The sequence below is a fragment of the Urocitellus parryii genome, chromosome 7 (assembly GCF_045843805.1).
Source record: "Urocitellus parryii isolate mUroPar1 chromosome 7, mUroPar1.hap1, whole genome shotgun sequence".
Lineage (NCBI taxonomy): Eukaryota > Metazoa > Chordata > Mammalia > Rodentia > Sciuridae > Urocitellus > Urocitellus parryii.
The window spans coordinates 78,194,320-78,217,588 of NC_135537.1; the positions used below are offsets into that span (position 1 = coordinate 78,194,320).

Genomic DNA, 23,269 nt, shown 5'->3' on the forward strand with positions numbered 1-23,269 from the left:
AGGGGAGAAATCAAACCCTTTCCCTCATTCCCTTCCAAGAAATGCCCTCTGTCCCCAATTCCATGATTATATTCTGTCAACCACTTTTTCATGCCAGGCCATTTTATTTCTGTCCTTTCCTAAGACTTTTGTTTGAATTCATATTTCTTTAAGGTACATCTTAATAAAATGAATTTCAAAGAGAGGTTCAAAAGGAAAAGAAGTTAGAAAATAAGCTAAATATGCTCTGAGTGCTCTGGTACACTCAGAAGTAATCTTCACTTTGGGTAGAAGGGCACATGGTTGATTGGGAGTTTACAAATGAACCTATTGTCATTTTTATATCAGCTGTGGAAAACCATCTCCATCCCCTCCTGCCAGCTGCTTCCCTGAATACTACTGCTGAGCCAGCAATGACTGCAGCAGCACAAAGCCCTTCAAATGGGAGACCACTGCAATTACTCTGATTTGTCACCATAAAGGGTTGGCTATAAAGGCTTCTTTCAAGACGCTGAAATTAAGCAGTTTGGGGTGATGCCAGGGCTTTTGGAGAGTAGCAATCAGGAAAGAAAAAAAAAAAAGATTACACCAGTGTCAGCACAAGAAAGCAGGTAGACTTGGCAGCAGGAGCCCTATGTGCTAATAAGAAATAGGATGGCCATTTTCTGGCCAAATGTGATCGTGTTATCTGAAATATATTATTTTTTTCAGGTTGACTTTGAGATTAAAATATTCCTAGCCAGCTTGATTCAGAATTGAAAACTTAAGGTTGTTTGCTTGGATTTTTGTTGAGGGAAGTAATAAATATAATAATATCCATGGCTTTTGCATGTAAAGGTAACATTTTCAGATGATTATAAACTGAACAGCAACAACAACCAATGAAGTTGTTCATGTAAGCCTCTCTCATAATCACTGAGGAACTAAATAGGAAATGTAACTAAGATTCCATGTTAAGAGACTGAGAATGAAACAAACAATGAGAAGTCCTAAAGGAAAAAGGAAAAAAAAAAGTAAGCAAATCAAGGAAGAAAAGATGGAAAGTACTAGGAAGTGAGTGGGTAAAATTTTAAGACAAGGTTTAAAAAACCTGAATTACCCAGATGGGTATCTGCAAGAAGAACGTCATCACAGTGGAGTCAACAAAGGCAAAGACAGAATGCAGGAACATTTTGGGGGGAGGGTGAGGCCACATGGTTTGAGAAAACTGATTTTAATAGGAGAATAGTTGATAACAAGATAAAATGGAATGTGACTTGGATGTGCACAAACTTGTAGGCCACTGTGAGAGCTTTGGCTTTTAATGTGAGTCATATGGCAAGAAATCGAAGGGTATGAATAGAACAGCTATGGAATTTTGTTGGTGTTTGGGCAAGAGGCCCATTGCAAATGTTCCTGTAGCAATTAAGTTGAGAGAGATAAAGGCTTGGAGTAGATTGGGAGTGAAGGAGTGTTTAGAAAGTGGTTGGACTCTGGATATATTTCGAAAACAGAATTTTGACATGTGTGGTGGAAGAAAAAAATAGAAGATAAAAAAATATGTAAAGGTTTTGACCTTTGCAACCAGAAGAATGGAGGATACCATGATGAGATGGGAAAGGATGATGAGCACATCAGCTTGGGAGGGAATATCAGAAATTTAGTTCTAGACATTTTAAGAGTATGGTGAATTTAGAAACAAAGTAGAAATACAAATAAATCTGAAGGACTATTCTAGAATTCAAGGCAGTGATCAAATCTTGTGCAGAATCCTGATGCACTGGTTTAAATACTGGAAACTGGAGGAATGTGTAAAAAGAGAGGAAACTCAACAAGGTCCGGGTACAGTAGATGTTTTGGGGTAGGTGAGAAGATGGGAAAACAACAACCGTACAGGAGAAAACCCAAGCAGTTCTGAAGTCATGAAAATAAAGTGAAAAGAAGGTGATCAACTACACTGAATGACATGGACAGTTCCATGTTCATGAGAACTGAGACTTAGCATTGGGGTAAGCAAAGAGAGGCTAGTTCATGTGTGACCTTGGTAAAGGAAGCTGCCACCGTGTGCTGAGAGTGAATCATCATTGAATTTGGTTCTAGGGAGAATAAGAGGAGGCGAATCAGAGACAATGAATACAGTCTCTCCTTCAGTGAGGTTTGCTGTAAAATAAGTAAAGGGAGGGGTGGTCATGACAAAGATCAGCTGAGAGGGAAAGGAGGGAGGGGTGGAGCCATAGGTATGAGCCATCCCAATGGCTCTGAGCACACACAGTTCATTTCCAGCCACAGCAGAGCAGAGAAGCAGAGAGCCGGGCAGATGTGTTCCGCTCTCCCCTGCTTGCTTCAATTTTCACAGTGAAGCAGGAGGTAACATTGTCTTTTGAGACTGAGGATGAGGGCAGTGGCACTGAAGGCTTAAGGAAACAGCATAAAGACGTTAAAAGAAAGGGAGAAAACAGACTGGGGGAAAATAGAAAAATTACTGGGCTACATTAGGAGCCTGATTGAGTTCAGGGATTATGAGTTTAATGTGAGACAGGACACAGCACCATGTCTATCTTTTCAAAGTCATATTTAGTTAAATAATGACAGGTATATAGGAGAAGGAAATTTAAATCTAGTCTAAATTATTTTTTCCCGAAGGGAGAATAAGAAGTAAGAGAGCTGAGCATAAAAGCCAGGGAATGACAATGATCATGGAATTCAAGCCGGGTATGTAGTGTATGATTAATGAGATAAAATTAAAAGGATGGACCAAAACGTTGAAGTCCTCTAGCGTATTGGGCAGTTTGGGTGCTAGAGGAGAGGCTTTGAAGATGTTTTAGTCAGTTTCCATTTTCTGTTGACAAAATACCTGAGATGTCAACTTCAAGAAGAAATCTATTTTTTTGTTGTTTGTTTGTTTTATTTTTGTCATTACTTCAGAAGTTTCAATCCATGGTGGCTGGGTTCCATTTGTTTAGGGCCCAAGGTGAGGCTGAACAGCATAGAGAGAATACATGTTTGGGCCAAGCTGTTCACCTCACTGTGGTCCAGAAGCAAAGAGAGCAGAGGATAGGCCTGGGGCCCATGTTCTCATGTTAGGCTCCCAAGGGCCGAACTTCCTTCCAAGAGGCCCCACCTCCTAAAGGTCCCAACACCTCCCAATAGTGCCAGAGGCCGATGACCAAGACTTTAGCACATGGGCCTTTGGGGGACATTCTGTGTTCAAAGTATGACAGAAGTTTTGAAATTATCACTCTAGGGCAGAATATTTGAGATTGAAATCACAGTCATGAGGGTAGGATATGAACACAGGAATATGTGGCTCAGGATATGTGAAACTCAAGGTGATTAGATATAGGAATGTCTGTGTTTGTGTATCAAAGGACTAATGTTAGAGATAATTACAATGATTCAGGAACTAAATTATTACCTGTGGAAAATATACCTGTAGATGTCTTGGACAATGGATGGTGCAGTTGGATTGTATATGTGTGTTTGTGTGTGTGTGTGTGTGTGTATGTGTGTATGTGTGTGTGTATGTGTGTGTGTATGTAATGGATGGATGGGTAAATGACTAAGAAATGGGAATATTTATCCATCTTTAAATTCAGTAACAAGAAAACTTCAGGAATAAAATTAGATCTGCAGGACAAAACAATTCTCCACAGGAAAGCCAGGTTTCAATTAGTGCAGGAAAGTGGAAAGAATACAGATTAAAGAACTAGAGGGAAAAAAAAAAAGGTTTTTCAGATGATTGGCCGTGTTTTTATAGATGTATTTAGCTCTACTATGTTCAGAACATGAGAGTGGGAAAGGAAAAATGACATCGAACATATAAATAGAATTAGGCAAGAAAATCTATCCCTCTTTATATAGATAAATGCACAATAAAATAATTATTCTTCACACAGTTAAATTTTTCATTAGGAAAATTAATTAATTTATATTATCTAATTAAATTTCACTTTTGCAGTGCTGAATCAACTTCTCAAGCAATTTGCCAAATTCATTTTTTTTTTGATAGTGGTATTAAACTGTGTTCAAGTCCACATTAACAGTACCCAAGGAATTCCATGATCAAGTAACGGCTAGAAGAGATGGGCATATGGGGATTGAACATGAAGAAAGAAGATCTAGTGTGTCTCTTCATTTATAAAGAGCAGATACAGATGGGAAAAACTTTGTTGGTAAATATCTATGGAGAACCTCAGGATAATTTGTTGAAAAGACCAAAAATCAATCGTACACTCTCATAAAACAGTGTAAGACATTATTTGTTTATTATCACAGATTTCAGTTTATAAATATGTGGTGTGGGGATTAACTTGAAACATTATTTGAATCTAAAAAGTATGTTTTCAAATACATATTACTGTAGCAGAGGTGTAATTGAATATTTTCCTGTCAATAATCTTCCAGTGAGACATTGTAAGCATGATTACAGATAATTCTGTTGGGAAGGATAAAAATGTTTTAGTACCTTAAACAAATAAATGTTTAAATTTATATGTAAGCAATAAAGTCAAGTCACATTTCTAACAATGCATTTTAATGTCATTGCTACTTTGGCGTTACAATTTTTTTCCTCCTACATAGTTTTTAAGAACAAAAAAAGATGATGTGATATACAAAACATTTCAGAAACCTGTATTAATAAGCAAGGAAGCAAATTACTAAAATCTGAGCTTAGCAAGGCAGTAGACACAATTTCCTATTCTGGTAAAGGGCAATTACTAAAGAAACACTGTGAAAACAAACAAGTCATTGAAATAGAGCAGTTGGCTTTTTCTTAACAGCATTTCTTTCACTAACAGATTATTTTGTAACAAAATAATTAGCTTCTCCTTCCACAGAATTTTAAACTTGAATTTCCATTTAATGTATTCCACTTTTGCATGAATAATACATTCTCCTTAATATAAGGTTGTAGTTAGCATAAATTCTTAAACAATTAAAATATAAGCAGCAATAATTGAATAATTTAAAAGATTAAAACAACAAACACGATCAGCTATCATGTTTCAGCTTTCTGAGCATAGAAGTTTTTTGATAATTTCCTTTAAATAAACTGATGGTAAATTTAGGTCTAGAGAGATGTAATCCACATGTATGTTTTCATAGAAATCTGATATTATTTTGTTGGTGCTGATAAACTGTTACCATTTTACCTCACTCTATTTTAAACTCCAATATTAGTTTTCAAACAAATGTTCAATGAGACAAAACAGTGTCTAACTTGAAAGGGTTTTTTTCCTGCTGGAAAGAATGTCTCCTGACACACAGGATGGTTAACTCCTCTTCTGTTGCAGAGGTGGGTACTCACAGAATCTCAAGAACAGCACAAGATTCCAAAAGTAGCTGCTTTTATTCCCTACATGAATATCTCAACACTTTGAAAGGCATTTCTCTTAGATCAAGGTGCAATTTTCTCATCTCGGCTTTATCCCATTTGAGTACTTTTTAAAAAACTTCTTGGAACACTACTACTTATTTTTTTTCATAAAAATCAGCAGAAGACTAGTGTGTGTGTGTGTGTGTGCGTGCATGTGTTTGTGTGTTACTGGGGATTAATTCACGGGACTCACACAAGTTAGGCAAGCTCCTTACCACTGAGCCACTTCCATGGCCCCATACTATAGCTTAAAATCTATTCTAATTTATAAATAATTGCCGACTTTTGTAACTTATAATGATACCTTCTTTCCAGATACCAAAATCTGTCTTAGTTTTCTGTTGTGGCTATAAAAATATTTCCACAACCTACGTGCTTTAACACATCACAAATTTATTCTATCACAGTTCTCTTGGGCATAAGTTTGAAACAGGTTCTACTGAACTAATATTTAAACATTAGCAGGCTGCATTATTTTCTGGGAGCTCTAGAGAGGAGTCCATTTCCAGTTTCCTGAGACTACTTTTGTTCCTTATCTCATGACCTCTTCCTCCATTTTCAAAGCCAGCAACATAGCATCTGTGTTCTGCTTCTATGATTCTTTTGTCTCATTGAGAGTCTCTCTCTCTTTCCCCTACCCCCTCCACTCCCTCTGCCTTTCTGGTCTATCTCTCTCACACACACTTTATCTACCTTCAATCCAGAAAGACCCTCTACCTTTAGGATTTCATGTGATTACATTTGATACATCTGAATAATTAAGGATAATGTCCCCATCTCCTCAACACCCCAATATCCTCAACTATTCTTATATTTGGAAATCCCCTTTTCCACATAAGATAACATTCCTAAGGAAAAGGGATTTTGATCTTCTCACTATAATATTGACAATCCATTTGTTGAAAGAAATATAGGAAGAATCAAATTTTGAGAAAATGTGCTTGAGAAATTTAACCTTGAAATATTAGTGAGATTTAAAGGAATTATTTCACAGAGAATTACATGGTTTGATTTTTAGTTAATTCTCATATCTTAAAATACTTTGACAAAATAATATTTAGATAGATAAATTTGAATAGTTTTTTGAAAAACTAAAGAAACTCAATGTTGATAGGACTAATTTAAATAAATATTGTACATCTTTCTTTCATCAATAAGGTCATTCAAAAAAAGATAATGCAAATGACTGTGTTTCACTTGCATTAGTGATAAAGTAAGCACAAAGCATTTGCTAAATGTTACATGAAAAACTCAAATTCAGTACCACTCATGTACCACAGGTTGCACAAAAAGCTCGGGTGGAATAAGATTTAGGACAACTGGGTCCTAACCCTGTTTCTAGAATTTTCTTGATTTATGAATTTGTGTAAGCCATTTATTCATGACTATATGTTATACTCCTTGAGAATGAGTAGCATTTATTCTTGGTTGCCTTAATTAGAACCTAATGAAGTTATTACACAGAGATAACAGAAAAAAGAGGTTATTGAATTAAATTGACCTTTGGGTCTTTCTCTCTCTAAATGAGTAAACTCAAGAATTCCCAATGCTAACTCTGAATTTAAAAGTTCATAATTTTAATGAACATGATTGCATAACAAGAAATTTTAATCATCATAATACATCTGATCCTCAGGTTAGCAAGGAAAGATACACTGAGATTTGAAATAGTTTTGGTAAGTAAGGGTAACAATTACACTTAGATGTCCTAAGGGACTACATTTCCCATAGTTTTTTGCAGATAAAGTATGTTCATGTGAGCAGTCTGTACCAGTGCAATGTGAGCTGAAATAATCAGTGTACTTGCAGGCTAGGCTGCTCTAACCTAATCTTCTTCTAATCAGATGCATTTGGTACCAATACTCTGCCAAATATAGAATTGCAAGACACATATCCAAACTACAGTGTGGAGGGAACATGTCTACCAATCAGCAACACCCATCTTGGATTGTTAGGTGAGAAAAAAAAATAAAAGTATACAAAGCTTGAGATACTATGCACATTGTAGTCTATTTGTCATGACTGTTTTTTTTCAATTAATATAATAATTAGATAAATCAGTATTGCTCTAGTTACTTTATTTTTCTCAGTAGATAGAAGCATTATAATAATTATTTAAAACTACTTGTATGTTATAACTATGTCCTGGTCTACCTCAGGAACCAACATGTAATATCCTTTTAAAGCCTATGGCCTTATTTAAGTAGATGATATTTATATGAATTTCTCCTTCACTTGTTACATTGGTACTTTGCTGGCTGCCTAAACTTGCCAGGTACTATTCAGTTTGTGGGAAATGAAGTGATTAATTCAGTCAATGAACATGCATTGGGATTGTTGATTGTATCAGTACATTATCTATTAATATATAGAATATCCATATCCTCCTAAAATTAATATCTTGGATTCCATTGCCCATATGAGAGTAAATGGTACCTTGGAAGGTGACTGGGTCATGAAAATGGAGCCATCATAAAAGGGATTAGTGCATTTATAAGACAGAACTCAGTTCCCTCATATCTTCCACATTTAAACTAATCTGATGGCCACCTATAACCCAAGAAGTGGGCTCTTGACAGACACTGAATCTCTAATTACCTTAATCCCAGACTTCCCAGTCCCTAGAACTAGTCATCTGGTATATAATATTTTGATAAAGCAGTATACTCATGAAGTTTCAGTAGAATCTACAAGAATTACTTAGAATTTTTGAAGCATTAATTTGTCTGTCAGGGGTAATAAAAAGCTGAAATTTTCTTGTGAAATTTAACTTGATGTGTCCATCCCTTGCATAATTTACTCTTCCTCAGTGAGTCAGAACCAAGACTAGGAAAGATGTCACTTTTATGCGTATGCAACTTCACAAGGCAAAGATGGAGACATATGGCACCTACAATTAAAGTTCCTAAGTGGCTGACTTCAATGTAATCCAACACAATGTTATCCTATAGAAGCTTATTCAGGTAAAGCATTTAGAGGAGATTGGCAACACCAGGGACACATGCCGATGGATTGTAAAGAACCAAAAATCACCTCGTGGAAAGGGCCAGGTGTTAGGGAATGGCAGGCAGCTTCTAGAAGCTGAGGGCCTCAGTCCCACAACCTGAGTGGAATCCTTCAAGAAGGAGCCAGGCATCCAATGACATTATAATCTTTGCCCAAACTCTGACTAAAGCTTTGTGAGACCCTGAGCTAGTGCCCAGCTGAGCCAGGCCTGGATCACTGTGAGATAATGAATGGTAACTAGTTATGCTAAATGTTGTATTATAAAGCTAATACAGATCTTCATCCTGCAAGTAAAATGCTGTTTTCACAAGTACCTAAAGTGGGGGAACAGCTTTGGAAGCGGCAAGTGGGTGGAGGGTGTAAAGACTTTGAAGAGCATAATAAATAAATCCTAAATCCCCTTAGAAATAGACCTCATCAACTTTGATGATTAGTAGAAATCTGGACTTAAAGAATCTTATTATGTTGTGTGATTTAAAATAGGACTGTTACCCCAGAAGCTCCTGCGTTAGGCAATACAGAACGGAAATACAAGGGCTATAACCTCATCACTGCATTGATACCTGAACGGATTCATAATGTGAATGAACTCTAGGGTGGTAATTATAAGATGGTGGGGTGTGACTGGAGGAAAGAGGTCACTGGGGATATGACTTGGGGACTGTCTTTCTGTCTTTCTTTTTTTCTTTCTTTCTGCTTCCTGGCTTCCCTGAGGTGAGTAGCTTTCTGTAGCCATGCCCCACCATCATGAAGTTTCTCCCTTAGAGCCAGCTGACTAAGGAATGAAACCTCTGAAGCTTGACGCAGAAATAAACTCCCCCCCTCTAAGTCGCTCTTGTCAGGGATTTTGGTGATGACCACAAAGATCTCACATTCTGATTCAGTTCTAATGTAAGGTAGCCAGCCCCCCAAATCTCCCGTGTGAGGGCAAGAATGTTCGGAAGTGAAATGAATAGACGATGAGAGCTGTGATCTTATCAGTCCATCTTAGATTCCGTGGATTGAGTGTATGATAACTGTAGGCAAGTGGAGTGTGGCTGGGGGAAATGGGTCACCAGAGATGTCCCCTGAAAGTGGTCGCCTTTCCTGTGGCCCCATCTTCCACTTCATCTCTCTCCACTTTCTGGCCACCATGAGTGGAGTAGTGAACATCCACCATGCCTTTTCACCATGATGTTCTGCCTCACCTTGGGCCAAAAGCAATGGATTTGGTCCACCATGGACTAAACCTCCAAAACTATGAGCCTGAATAATTTTTTTCCTCTCCTAATTTGTTCTAGTGGGGTATCTTTGGTCACAGCAACAGAAGGCTGGTGAATACAGACCCTAGGAGTGTTAGAAAGCAAGTGTGGCAAAATTGTATTCTTTGGTTATTTGGGCAACACTAAAACTAGAAGAGTAAACCTGGTTATCTACCTGTGGAGATTCCCAAGCAATATGTTGAAAGTGCTGCCTGGTTTCTTCTTACTCAAAAGAATAAAATGCAAGAAGAGGAGAAGAGAAAAACTTCAGGGAAACTATTAAACACAAATGAAACCAAGCTGGATGACTTTTCATATTCTTTCTTGTCTACAAAGCAAAATACACCAAAAGTTGGATGGGTTCTGAAATGTAGGCACAGAAAATACCCTGGGTGTGTGACTCTTCAATCTTTTTGCAAAAATCTCATAAATATGAAATTTTCACACAGAGGATACTTTGCAGATTACAGATATGACTCAGGAATATTTTAATCAAATCGGAAGGGTTCTGGAAATATTAAAAGCATCGCCCCTCATCCATGTTAGAAGTACTCCAAGATAGAGAACTAGCTCAAAAATATCCATGGCTTCTGTCTAATGGAATAAATACTCTCGAAATCAACGACAGATTCATAATTAAATAAGAAACTTGTTTCTACAGAAACTGTCAGCTTGAACTACAACAGGAACCTATGTAATGCAAAATGAGAGGACACTAATTCTACCTTCTGTTGACAGAAACAATCTAATAAATCTGCTTAGCTGCAAATCCATGCTACATTTATGAAAAAGGAAAGGGTGACTTACAGTGTGGAATCAAGACCCAGAGGTACAGTCAAGTTGAGAGTATTATGACTAAGTCTTGAAACACAGTCAAAAAATATCTACTGTTTGCTAGATTTCAGAACTGTGATGGGCGAGTGACAACTTTTGCTCTTACATTCCCCACTCTTTGGATCATGATATCTATAATTGTCATAATACAGGATGTTTCCTATTGTTGAAGTGCCCGCTTTAGGTTCAGATGTACATAGATGAACAGGACTTGAGACCCAAGTTGTGTTTCCTATATGAAGAAGTCTCACCTGTGCATGGTATTTTGAAGTATGAAACAATAATATTTAGAAGAGATTTTGAACTTCCAGCTGATGTCACAATGGGATGAGAGTCTTGGAAACCCTTTGAAGGGTTCAGTGTATTTTGCATTTGACCTTCCGTCAATCACTGGGGGCTGGAGTACAGATTGTGAGAGGTCAATCCTGATAGGTGGAGACTGTGATAGGAAATAGGTTGGGGGATTATGGCAGAATACAGGGATGCAGATGGGTATGGCTACAAAAGGACAATGGAAAGGACTCTAGAGGGGATGGATTTTCTAGTATCTTGATTGTTAGTTATATGTACACTTACACAAATTTTAAAATTGTCTGGAACTAATTACATGACTATACAATCTTTTGCAAAAATCTCATAAATATGAAATTTTCATACAGAAAGTGTCAGTTTCTGTAAAACTCTACAAATTTACCCACAAAAAAGTAAAACTCAAGACATCTAAACAGTCTGTATGGATTGAATGAATGTCAATATCTTTTTTTTTTTTTGTAATACCATGCTACAGTTTTGCAAAATGATGCCATTTGGGGAAACAGGTAAAGGTACACAGATTCTTTCTTTATTATGTCTTATAACTTTATGTGAATCAATAATCGTGTCAATAAAAAATTCAGTAAAAACTTGTTTAACAAGATAAAGCAACCTGGATAAAAAGCTTTTGTAAAAAAACTGAAAATGAGTTCAAAGACCTACTGCACAAGACAGGGATCAGGGGCCAGCGGAGACCTGGCTTCCAGATGAGTGGCCCAGTCACTATGATCATAAGCACTGGTTTCTTCCACAGTTAGTAGAGCCCAAATGAGGTCTTTAATCTGCCCATTGTATTTTTCCAAAAGGCATATCAAAGAGCTAGGCTACTGGCAAAAGACAGTCAGTATAAAATATAGCAAGGTTTATTAAGGGGAGCATTGGCAAGAGCTAGGAGAGCAGTCTGAGTCTGCTCACTGAGGGTAATGGCCATGTCTGTGTTGGCTCAGCATAGCTGCTTCTAAGACTGAACAGATATGGAACCCAGTAGGCCCTTTCAGGCTGAACCATCAATGACCCAAGCCCAAATATTTAGAGCAACCTCTGTGAGTATAGGGTTCCACTGAGCTGGTGGCTTTGTGTCAGGTAATATAATGGGGGATAATGCTTATCCCCAAATGGAAGCTGTCACTATTTCAAGAGCCAGATAGGTGTGTTCTTAAATCTCATTTCCATTTGGCAAGTGTCGTTTGTTGAATCCTTCCCACCTTGTTAGTCATGGGGTCTGAGGCTGACCTGCTCCAAAACGGAACTGTCAAATTGCAGTCATAAAGTCTACCTGGGTCAGTTCAATGGCAGCAGGAAAAAAAATGCTGCTTTTAAAAGAGTGTGTACCTGGTGATTGGGTCAGGCAGCCAATGAGTCCATAACCTCAAAGAATGCCTCTGAGTAGAGGCAGCCTCCCTTTGTTAAGAGATTCCCATCAGAAAAATCAGTTACAGCCACCATAACTCAGAAGGGGTCATGCAGGTTGTGGAGCTACAAAAGCTCAGACTCTTCTGTACATGTGGCTATTCTCAGTTAAGAGGGTCCCCTCTGACACTTAGGAGACTGACAAATGAAAGCTTATAATACATCAATTCCTGCTATATGTACAGATATAGAAGTAGCTACAAAAGCACATTGAACTGGCCTAAAGGGCTTAAACATCGAGGACTGCACATGCTTTCTAATGCTGTTTGTTGAACATCGTCTCCCCACAGGATTAGGTATGATGATAGCAGGGGTACCTGTATCAATAAAACACTGCGATTGTCAGTCCTTCCCTTTCCATAGCTCAACGCACATTTGGATGGTTATATATTAGCTCCTGGGAACAAAAGACCTCAGAACCATCCATGCTAATAATATTTCCCCTTGGGGGAAGCTGGGATCTAGGAAGAGAGTTGAGGAGGAATTAGAGCACAAAGAAAAAGATGCTCTATGTTAGAAATGAGGAACATTTACATTCCTTTCTGAGAACAGCTCTTGCCATTCACTCTAATTCTGTCATCCCTCAGGTAAGCCAGGTAAATTCACACTATTCCTACTGTCTCCATCCATTCATGTAGGCATGAATTTATCGTGTATAAATGCTCATGGCTGGGGTGTATCTTAAACGTTACTTGAATAGGGTCAGAAATGTATGCCATCCCAGAATAACTCTATATATTTGAAGGTTAAGGACTAATAGTTTGGTCAGGAATCTACCCCAAGAGCAATCAGATGCACTCAGTGAACCATTCAGGAAGATGTTTTTGAACTTAACTCCCAGTATTTTTTTGTCTGACCTCTTACTCCTCATTAGCAGCCAATCAGCGAGGAGAACTTTATAGCCTATAAGGGGGGGGGGGATCAATTTCAAGAATCTATTTGCTATCAATATCCACGGCCTTCTCTCAGATCTAATTAATCATTGGCAAGATGTTCATCCTTCTTCTGTCTAAGGAGCAGATCTCTATCTTTCTCTCAGCCTCACTGCCAAAGTATTGTGGGCCATGAAGTGTCACAGATGTTACACATGAATATGTTACCGTATCAGAGATTTATGTATACTGGAAGAAGACATGAATATTCTGGAATCAGAGACAAAGGACTTTGTTAATTATGACACAGTAAACATCTTAAACATCAGTATGTTTTGTTTGATGTGTCTGCACACAGCACATTGCATTAACAGAGAGGATTGCTGAGTTTAAGAGACCCAAATATTTTATAATGGTCTATAAGCATGCTTCCACTGCTTTTGGGTAAAGAATTATCCCTGTCTTCCAAGACAGTAAGCAAACCAACCCTTTCCTCTGAAAGAAAACACTCTGTTTTCCAACAATATTTCCCATGCAAACATCCCTGAAAATAATGTAGAGCAAAGAATTTCTGCTAATAAAAAATTTAGATATGCAAAAGGCCAATAAAAATGTTTTCCAGATATTGATTTTCATTTTAAAAATGAAGTATTTCTTGCCTTCATTAGGGTAAAATAACTTATGTCTCCACTAATTTATCAGACAGATGTTCTTACTTCCAATGTCTTTTGACATATGTAGACTTAAAGCAACAGAAACACAGACCACAGAAAACTTCAACCTCATAACTGTCTTCTTGGATAGCCCCTTACTTGATTTACTCCACTAAGGTCTTGCTGATTATCTTATCTTGTTTTCTGTCACTATTACAGAAATGCCCAAGACTTGGTAATTTGTAAAGCAAAGATGTGCACTTTGGCTGTGCTTCTAGAGGCGGGCACATCTAAGAGCATGTCAGCGGACTCTGCTCCCTTTTTATGAGGGTCTCAGGTTGCTTCAATTCACTGCACAAAGCAGAACGGTAAGCAGTGCTTTGGAAAACACAAGAGGATGCTTCACTTTCACAACTCACTCTCACAGTAACTAATCTGTTTTAGTGAGAGTGAGAATTCACTCCCAAGAGGTGACATTAGTTCCTTTGTGGAGCCTCATGACTCAATGCTCCCTAAAGGTCCAACCACATCTCAAATATCATCATAGTGGGGACATGAGTTTTGTGGAGATAAGTCATATTCAAACCAAAGCACAATCCTATATGGAACTGTCAATCCTCACTTTACATTTGGCATTTATTTTCCAGCATTGTCCTCACTACAGGTTTTCTCTTTCTTAGTTCTTAGGTAAATGCCTATCTGATTCTAATGGGCTTATAGCCGTCCCACTTGGGAACTATTCTTACTAAGACTATAGCAACCAACCTCATTCTAGATCTACAAATTAATAAATTATTAATTAAAAACTAATAGCCTTAACTTTCCCTTGTCATATACCCACATGTTCTTTATGAATATATGAATGAGAGTCTATTTCAGTTTTTGTATTTGGGTTCGCTTACATTTTGCTGGTTTTATAATATTTAATGCATAACCATACATGATTTAGCATTTTTGCTTATTTATACTTTTCCATGATAGAAAAAAGCACAAAATAAATAATTTTCTTACATATGTAAAAATAAAAAAGCACATGACATGATAGTTATTTTATCATTTATTCTTCCAATTCCTGATCCTATAGTGAACTTTTACTGCTTGAGTGTAACTACAAATGTAAACAAAGTTTACCAGATACTTGTGTTTCTTGACCTACTTTGTTCTTCAGGTAGCATATCTCAAGTTTGTAGAAAATTAGCCAGTGTTTGAAAATATGTTCCCTAAACTACACAGAGTTTCTGTTTCAAGTGACTTGAGTTTAAAGTATTTCATAATGGTAAATCACTTAACATGTTAATTCAGAGTTAATCTTAGTTACATGTTAGTGTGTTAAATAACAGCAAAAAAAGTCTAGATTAGTGAAGTATAAAGGAAATGAAAATTGTTTTATTGTCTGGATCATCAAAAACTAGCAGAAAGAGAATTGTGGTAGTAAAGAGATTCTGCACTATAGGCAATATCCAGCATGGCGTCCATTCATTAAACCCCTAATGGGATGAACCAGTCTCTTAAGCCAATGTCCCAACTATGCTTTTCTCTGGTTCTAATCACTTACATTTCCCTTCATGTATCAAGGGGGATGGATTACACAATTTGGCCAATTAAATCACACCTAAAAAGTGATAAAGGAAGCAGAATATAGCAGTTGTCTTATCTGCACATTACTTAAAAACATAAATGTTTTCACCGGTGGGGCTTGTCTTAGCCTTTTCTAATTTGCCTGTATAAATGTAATTATTCCCTTGAATAAACCTTTCAGTTATGGGACTCAGAGTTGCACATTGTTAATTTGCTGAGGTCAATGAAATGTTATAAATTGTTCCAAAGTGTAGAAAGAATGTTGCTCAAGCAAGCATACACAACGAGTTCTGGTTAAACTAGATTCAAATCCCTACAGTGAAACATAGTCAGGATCACCACTGGTGCTTATGAAGAAACAGTGTTCAAGAAAATATCCTATTTGCTCTTTGAACACTTGTGCCTATTTACTGTACTGCAAAGAAATAAAACTTCTCTGGATTCTTGAGTGCTCTCATATAAAGCTCCAGCCTTCTGAGAGAGAAAAAGGTAAGAATGTTTGCTTTTACTTCTTTAGAAATATGTTTCTTTTCATACACCATGAGAATGAAATCTGTAGCTTTTTTTTTTTTTCAATAGCAACCCTGATTTGAAAACTCCTGGGAAGGCCAGATGGTTACAGCCCAAACTAAGTCTCCAGATTTAGTCCTAAAGGTGCCTGGAAAACTAGGTGCTCTTTCCCCGGATATGCATTTTAAACAGTAGAAAGCTCAGAGATTGGAGACATCTTGGGGTCATAAACCAGAGCCATCTGTGTCTTATCAGTCTCTTGGGGAGACATTTATTTAACAAAAGTTTAGGCAGACAGTCAGAATCCCTTCCATCCTGTCTCCGAGTGACCATCTGTCTATCCCTCCTTTCAGGAAAATAGTGGGATAGTTTTCTTTCATCTGTTTATAAGTTAAGGAAATCTATTGTTCTCCACCATCTCCCTTTAAGTGGTATAATCTAATTCTCAATTATAAACATTTTTTTGAACTCTCCTATTACCTGAAGATCTAGGTGTAAGTGACTGGTATTGATGTTACTTTGACCACAGATCTGGTTGTATCAACAAAGAACTTCTTTCCATGACCCAGGTGTCTCATGGTTCTGTATTATCTAGCTGTCTCATAATCTTGCAAATAAGTAATATCTAGACATTTGTGATTCTTGACAAACTGATGATATATTTATTATGTGTGAAACAATTATGTGCTATCTATATTTATATAATCTCATTCTGCTTTAAACAATCCCTTTTACAGGTAAGCCCACTAGAGAATAGAGTTCAGGCCAACTTCTAAAGATATCCAACCAGTGATAAATGAAAGGAAGAGAAACTTGTTTTGCAATATTCCCGAACCCTCAGTGCAACTAGGAGCTCACAGCAAATGATTTTCTGCATTCTATTCCGTTAAAAACTAAAACTAAGGTAACCTTAACACACTTTCAGTTTTGTTTAAAAAGAATTATTATACAATATTCTTCTTTATAGCTCAACAATAGTTAAATACAGATTTAGGCACACGTTAATATATTCCACCTCATCCTATATTTCATGATCTTGTAAAATATGCAGAACAAAATAAGTTAAGCCTTTCACAAATCCCTGCTTAGCTTATATCACTTTACTGAGTCATCAGCAACATGCCTTGTGGAAATTAAATCCCAGAAGTAACTGTACAAAATTTCATATATCAAAGAAAATCAACTGATTGGTCAATTGCAACAAATATCCAATACCCACCAGGCATAGGCTCTGGGTATATGGAGAATAGTAGTATTTTGTTTTACACAATAGCTAATATCATCAGTCGGTATATTTCCTCTTCTGCACATTTTTGAATTGTAAGTGGTAGCAGTTAAAATAAGTAGAGCATTTTAAAAAGCAGAGAAAATAAGGGTTGTATGATGTACATGACCAGAAATAGTGACAAAACGAACATGGCTCTGAAGTTGCCAAAATAAAGTGGTCTGTATCAACCTTACACAAATGTAAATAGAGTGGGGATGTGCTCTGTAAACAGAGGCACCACACACGTAATGTCAAGGATGTGAACATTCCCTCAGCTTCTAAAAATGGTCAATACCATTGGGGATATGTTTAAATAACTTCCACTTGAAATCTGCTAAGTTCTAGATACACTCAGACATAAATTCCTTAAATAGCAAAGTGCTTAACTTGTGTTCAAAAGGTGTCTTCAGAATCCAGGCAAAGAGAGTCTGAATCTGACTTTTCAAGAATGCACATTAGCAGGAGAAGCCACTCTTTTAGGTATGACCTATTGAGATCAAAAGTTCAAACTCTTCCCGGAGAACATGATTATTCTCCACCCTGCAAAAGACACCTGCAACCTGTGAAGAGCTTGAGTATGTATACCTTCATAAAAGACACCCCAAAATCCCCATCTCTCTCTCTCATCAACGAGAATTTTCTTCCCCACAGCCTTTTCCTATACATTTCCACAAGACCAACAATTTAGGGAGGCAGATTTGAGCTTTTAAAAAAAAATAGTCTAAAATCTCCATGACAGTCATCACTCAATAGAAAGCTTTTCTTCCTTTTGCAAAATCCAGAGCCATAGTCCTGGTTCCTATATGTTTTGGCAATGAGTCTTTGTATTCTATCAATCACAGAAGCACACAATGTTGTTTATCTTACCTCAGCTTTGTATTAATTATTACAGTATGATTGTTAAGGATTTGTTAGATGCAATGATACATTAAACTATTTCATTACACTAATCTAAATAAAGTTTAATGATTTTCTGCATTCTATTCTGTTCCATAGACACATGGATTTACCAAAACTCCTCCTTTACAGCTTTGACCAAGCAAAATTCTCCTTGTTTGAGGAAACAAGTACAGTGATATTTCTGTAAACATGCTATAACAAAGGATAAGATTACCAGAAAATTTTACTTCAAAATAATAAATATCCAACAAGCAATATTGCAATAAAATTTAAATCATAAAAATTGCATGAGTTAAAAAAATAGGGAAAATCCCTCTCCCCTAGAGACTAATAAATCAAAATAGATCAAAATAGACCTAGAAACCCTAAATATATAAGGTAGTATTGTAAACTATACTCCCAAAAAGCTGTACATTAAACCTCAGAATTTGTCCATCTTATAACTGAAAGTATGTACTATTTCACCATGACCTCCCCATTTCCTCCATCCCTCTTGACCTCCCCATTTCCTCCATCCCTCCTGACCCCGAATAACCACCATTATACTCTCTGCTTCTAAGGTTTTTACTTTTTTAGATTCTACATATAAATAAGATCATGTAGAATTTGTGATTCTGTAGGGGAACAAATAGATCAGTGATGACTACTAAGAGTGGGAAGATGTGAAGCCATCTAATGGGTTAACTTGCCCTTTGCAAACTTGCTTTTTGTTCTCTTTACCCAAAATTTTAAATTTTAAAGGAAAGTTCCAACTAAATGATTAACTTCCAGAGTCGGTTATTCTTGAAAACAGGAACAAAAGAAACAATGGTTATAAGATCACCTAATTAGTAATCTTTCTTTCGATTTATAAAAAAGAGTACATATGGTGACCTACAGATGACATCAGAATGTACATTAAAACAATGAGCCACTGCAGAATTAATGATTACTCTGGTGCCCATCCAATTGTGGTAAAAATAAACTTCTTTAAACTTCCTGTATAATATCTTTGCTTATGATTGTAGGCTAAGATGGTCTTTAGGATGTGAAGTTAACCTTTTTTTTAATCAACTGGCTCTTTATAATAAAGTTCTCCCTTTGCCATTTCCTTGCCTCCTGACTAATTGGCCACCTTCATGCAGGGAGCAGACAAAATCTTTGCAGGTCAACAGATTGACTAGAAAAAGGATGAGGAATGAACTTTCTAGGAAGCTGATAATGTTCTATATCTTGATAGAGTTCTGTGTTCCGTAGACACATGGATTTGCCAAAACTCAGAAAACGCACCTCTAAATTAATGCATTTCTTCGTAACTTTTACTTCCAATTCAGAATATGTAAAAAAAAAAATAACATATATTCCTTATGCTATGCTTGGGTTAAAAGTACCAGTCATATGAGTGTATCTTCTTCCAGGAATAACTGAAGAAGAATAGATAATCTTAATATGTGAATCCATTTTAAGAAAAAAAAAGTAGTAAAGAAATTTTTGATCAGAAAGGCCAATAAAGAAAATATACATAAGTAAAACAAACAAAAAATAAACACAGCCCAGTTACCTATACTGCAAAATTTGATATGAGTAGGTAGTAATGTTCTGAAAGAATATATGAAGTTTAATGCAATAGTTCACAATGATATTGTGAAATATAAACTTGAACTTTGTTATACTTTTCAGCAAATTTTTTCTGAAAATCCCAGGGATCTTGGAGTGATAAAAGTGTCTTTTATGTGCTAATGAGATGACTAGTGGAGTTGGAGCACTAGATAATTTCCTAATGGGGACCGGTTCCCTGAAAGAGCAAGACATGATTGGGACTTTGAGGTTTCTCTAGGAAAGGTCTTGTTGCTCACTAATGACATATAATGTAATAAAACTTCCATAAAACCCCCAAATGACAGATTTGGATGAGCCTCCCTATAGTTGAACACACTGAGAGTGGCATAGCCAGAAATGACATTCAAGTTTCCAAACCTCTCTTTCACACCTAACACCATAACTTTCTGCCATTTGGATGTTGATGTGTGTCCTTTTTAATATCCTTTATAATGAACTGGAAAATATAGGTAAATTGTTTCCCTGAATTCTCTGAGCCTTTCTAGAAAATTAAATGAAGCTGGGTGTGGTGGAGCATTCCTGGAATCCCAGTGGCTTGGGAGGCTAAGGCAGGAGAATTGTGAATTCAAAGCCATCCTCAGCAATTTAGGGAGGCCTTAAGCAACTCAGGGTGACTGTGTCTCTAAATAAAATAACAAAATGGGCAAGGTATGTGACTCAGTGGTTAAGCACTCCTGGGTTCAATCCTCAGTATGAGAGACAGAGAGAGAGAGAGAGAGAGAGAGAGAGAGAGAGAGAGAGAGAGAGAGAGAAAGAAAGAAAGAGTACATTAAATAAACCTGAAAAGAGGGTAGGAGGAATCCCAGTGTCAGCTTCTTGTTGCTGTGACCAAATAAGTTGACAAGAACAACTTAGAAGAGTGTTATGGCTTAGTTATGAAGTGTCCCAAAAAACCTCATGTGTGAGACAATGCAAGAAGGTTTCCTGGCTAATTGATTGGGTTATGAGAGCCTTAAATAAATCAGTGAATGAATTCCCTAATAGAGATTAACTGAGTTGTAACTGAAATCAAGTAAGGTGTGGTAGAAGGAGATGGATCATGGGGGGCATGCCTTTGGGGTTTATATTTTGTCATGGTGCGGGGAGTTCTCTCTGCTTCATAGTGCCATGATCTCAGCTGCTTTCCTCTGCCACATTCTTCTACCATGATGGTCTGCCTCACCTTGGGTTCCCCAAAATGGTGTCAGTCATCTATGGACTGTGAACCCTCAAGTAAACTTTTCCTCCTATAATTGTTCTTTTCAGGTCCTTTAGTCATAGCAGGAAAAAAAAACTAACTAAAACAAGGAGGAAAAGTTTATCTCAGATCATAGTCTCAGAGGACCAGTCTATTGGCAGCTGACTCCACAGCTCAGGGCACAGGGTAAGACAGGACATCATGGCAGAAGAGTATGGTGGAGGAAAGCTGTTTAGTTTATGAGAGCCAGGAAGCAGAGAGAGCTCATCAGGGACAAAATAAAAACATCAAAGGCATGCTACCAATAACCTATCTAGTCCAGTCATGCCCCATCTGCCTATAATTACCACCCATTAATTAATTCAAATTATTAATGGATTAAGTAAATTAATCTATAGATTATGTTACAATTTTCATATTTTTAAAATATTTTCCTCTGAACACTCCTGTATTATATCACACTTGAGCTTGGGGAGAGACCTCATATTCAAACCATAACATTTCATCCCTGGTCCCCAAAAGCTCATACCCATCTCACAATGCAAGATACATTTAGTTTTCTTTTCCAGCATTTCCCAAAAGCCAAAGTTGAAAATCTCATGAGATTCAAGGCAAACTCTTAGCTGGGAACCCTTGTAAAGATCAAAAGCAAGTCACATATATCCAGTACATCTTGGCACAGAGGAAACATTTTTATTCCAAAAGGGAGAAATAGGAGCAAAGAAGGAAGAAAGTGAATAAAAGCAAGACCAAATTCCAGCAGGGCAAACAATCTCTAACAGCTCCACATCCAGCAGCAGTTCTACATTATGGGCATCCTTAACACCAGGAGTAATGTCTGAAGTTAAAAACAAACAAACAAAAAGCAAGATTCAATCTTTTTTGTCTGATTTTAACCAATTGGTGGAATTTAAGAATATAAAATGATAAAATATTGATATACTTTAAGAAAGTTAACTTTATAAGTGAAATAATCTATAGTGGCAATACTTTTGTAGAAAATTAGTTTCCTGGAAGATCGATTTGAGAAGATAATTCGTTCTTTTTGTGTCGTTTTCTTTTAAAATTGACAAAATAATTAGATGCATTCATATTGTACAATATCGTGTTTTGATATAAACATGGAAAGAGAAATGGCTTGAATCAAGTTAATTAACGTGTCCATTACCTTAGTTTAAAATGAGTGTGAGAAGTGGTGATGGTACCTTTAACAAAAAAGAGTGCAACATATCCTTTGTAGTCTACATTGGTCTGCCATATTTGGAGCAATGCTTGTAATGTGTTTGGAGTCACTTTATTTAGGTTCTAGTATCTAATCCTGTCAGTGATTAATTGTATGGTTCAGCTCACTTACTTCACCTTCTTGTGTTGTAGGATCCCCATTTGTACTGTGGAATGGCATGGGATGATACAGGTAGTGAGTTTAAGAAAGGCATGTGATTATTATGGTTACACTGGGGACATTTATGACTTTAACAGAAAAATTGTCCAATTAATGTATGAATAGTGACGAGGAACAAAAGTGTTGAAAAATTTGTAAAGTAAATGCCAAAGAATATAAATAAAGTAATTGAATAGGTCACAAAAGACAAAAAAAAAAATCCTTGATTCTATGAATGAAAGAAAAAAACCTATGAGTCTTTTTTCTTCAGGGGAGACAAAGTGTGCTGGGGATTAGACTGAGGGGCACTCAATTATTGAGTCACATCCCAGCCCTATTTTGCATTTTTATTTAGAGATAGCGTCTCATTGAGTTGCTTGGCACCTTGCTTTGCTGAGTCTGGCTTTGAACTCACAATCCTCCTGCCTCAGCCTTCAGAGTGGCTGAGATTACAGATGTACGCCATCACTCCTGGCTTTCTTTGAGTCTTAAGCTGAGAATCACAGCACCATTGAATGCATATTGCCATGAAAATGATGTCATGTCATTTTCAGGGTGTTTTTTAACAATAATTGTTATCATGAATAAAAAGAACTAATTACAAATAAAGATTTCATTTTTATAAAAATGGAATGAATAAACTAAGTACTGTCAGCTTAAAAGAAGGTAATGTTTGGTAACGGAGGTTATGTTACAAAGCACGTATAGTTTATCTCAAGTCTACAACCTTCTAATGCAATGAAGAGATATTGGTACTACCTCAGACTACTGTGCCTCAAAGCTATCCTGTTTTCCAATAGCAATAACTACCATGGTAATTTTCTAAGCTGGCTCTGACTTAAATTGAACAGCATCACATTCCATCTTTGTTTCCTCTAACTTAAAGTGACCTCCAGGACCATTCTGCTCATCCTTGCAATGTTGAACATGGCTGATATGTGGGCAGAGCAGTCTAGACAATAAACAGAAATTCTTGATATTTGAGAAGATAAAACATTCCTTTAGAGCTGCCAGATAAAGTTATAAAAGTTACTTTCTGTTACTGGTCAACATAAGTGCTTTTTCTGCCAGAGGTCAACAGCTAAATCATCTCACAAAAGAAGAGTAAATACTTGGATTCTGGAGTGAGAAAATGGAATTAAATGGCTTTAGGGGTTACTCTAACATGGCTTTGAAAAGGAATTTTTTACAGCA

General features: G+C 36.8%; 1 protein-coding gene across 2 annotated transcripts in view; it reads right to left on the reverse strand.

Moving 5' to 3' along the window:
- Positions 1-23,269, reverse strand: part of Sntg1 (syntrophin gamma 1) — a 345,728-nt gene that overhangs the window by 125,625 nt on the left and 196,834 nt on the right. The gene's annotated exons all lie outside the window — the stretch shown is intronic.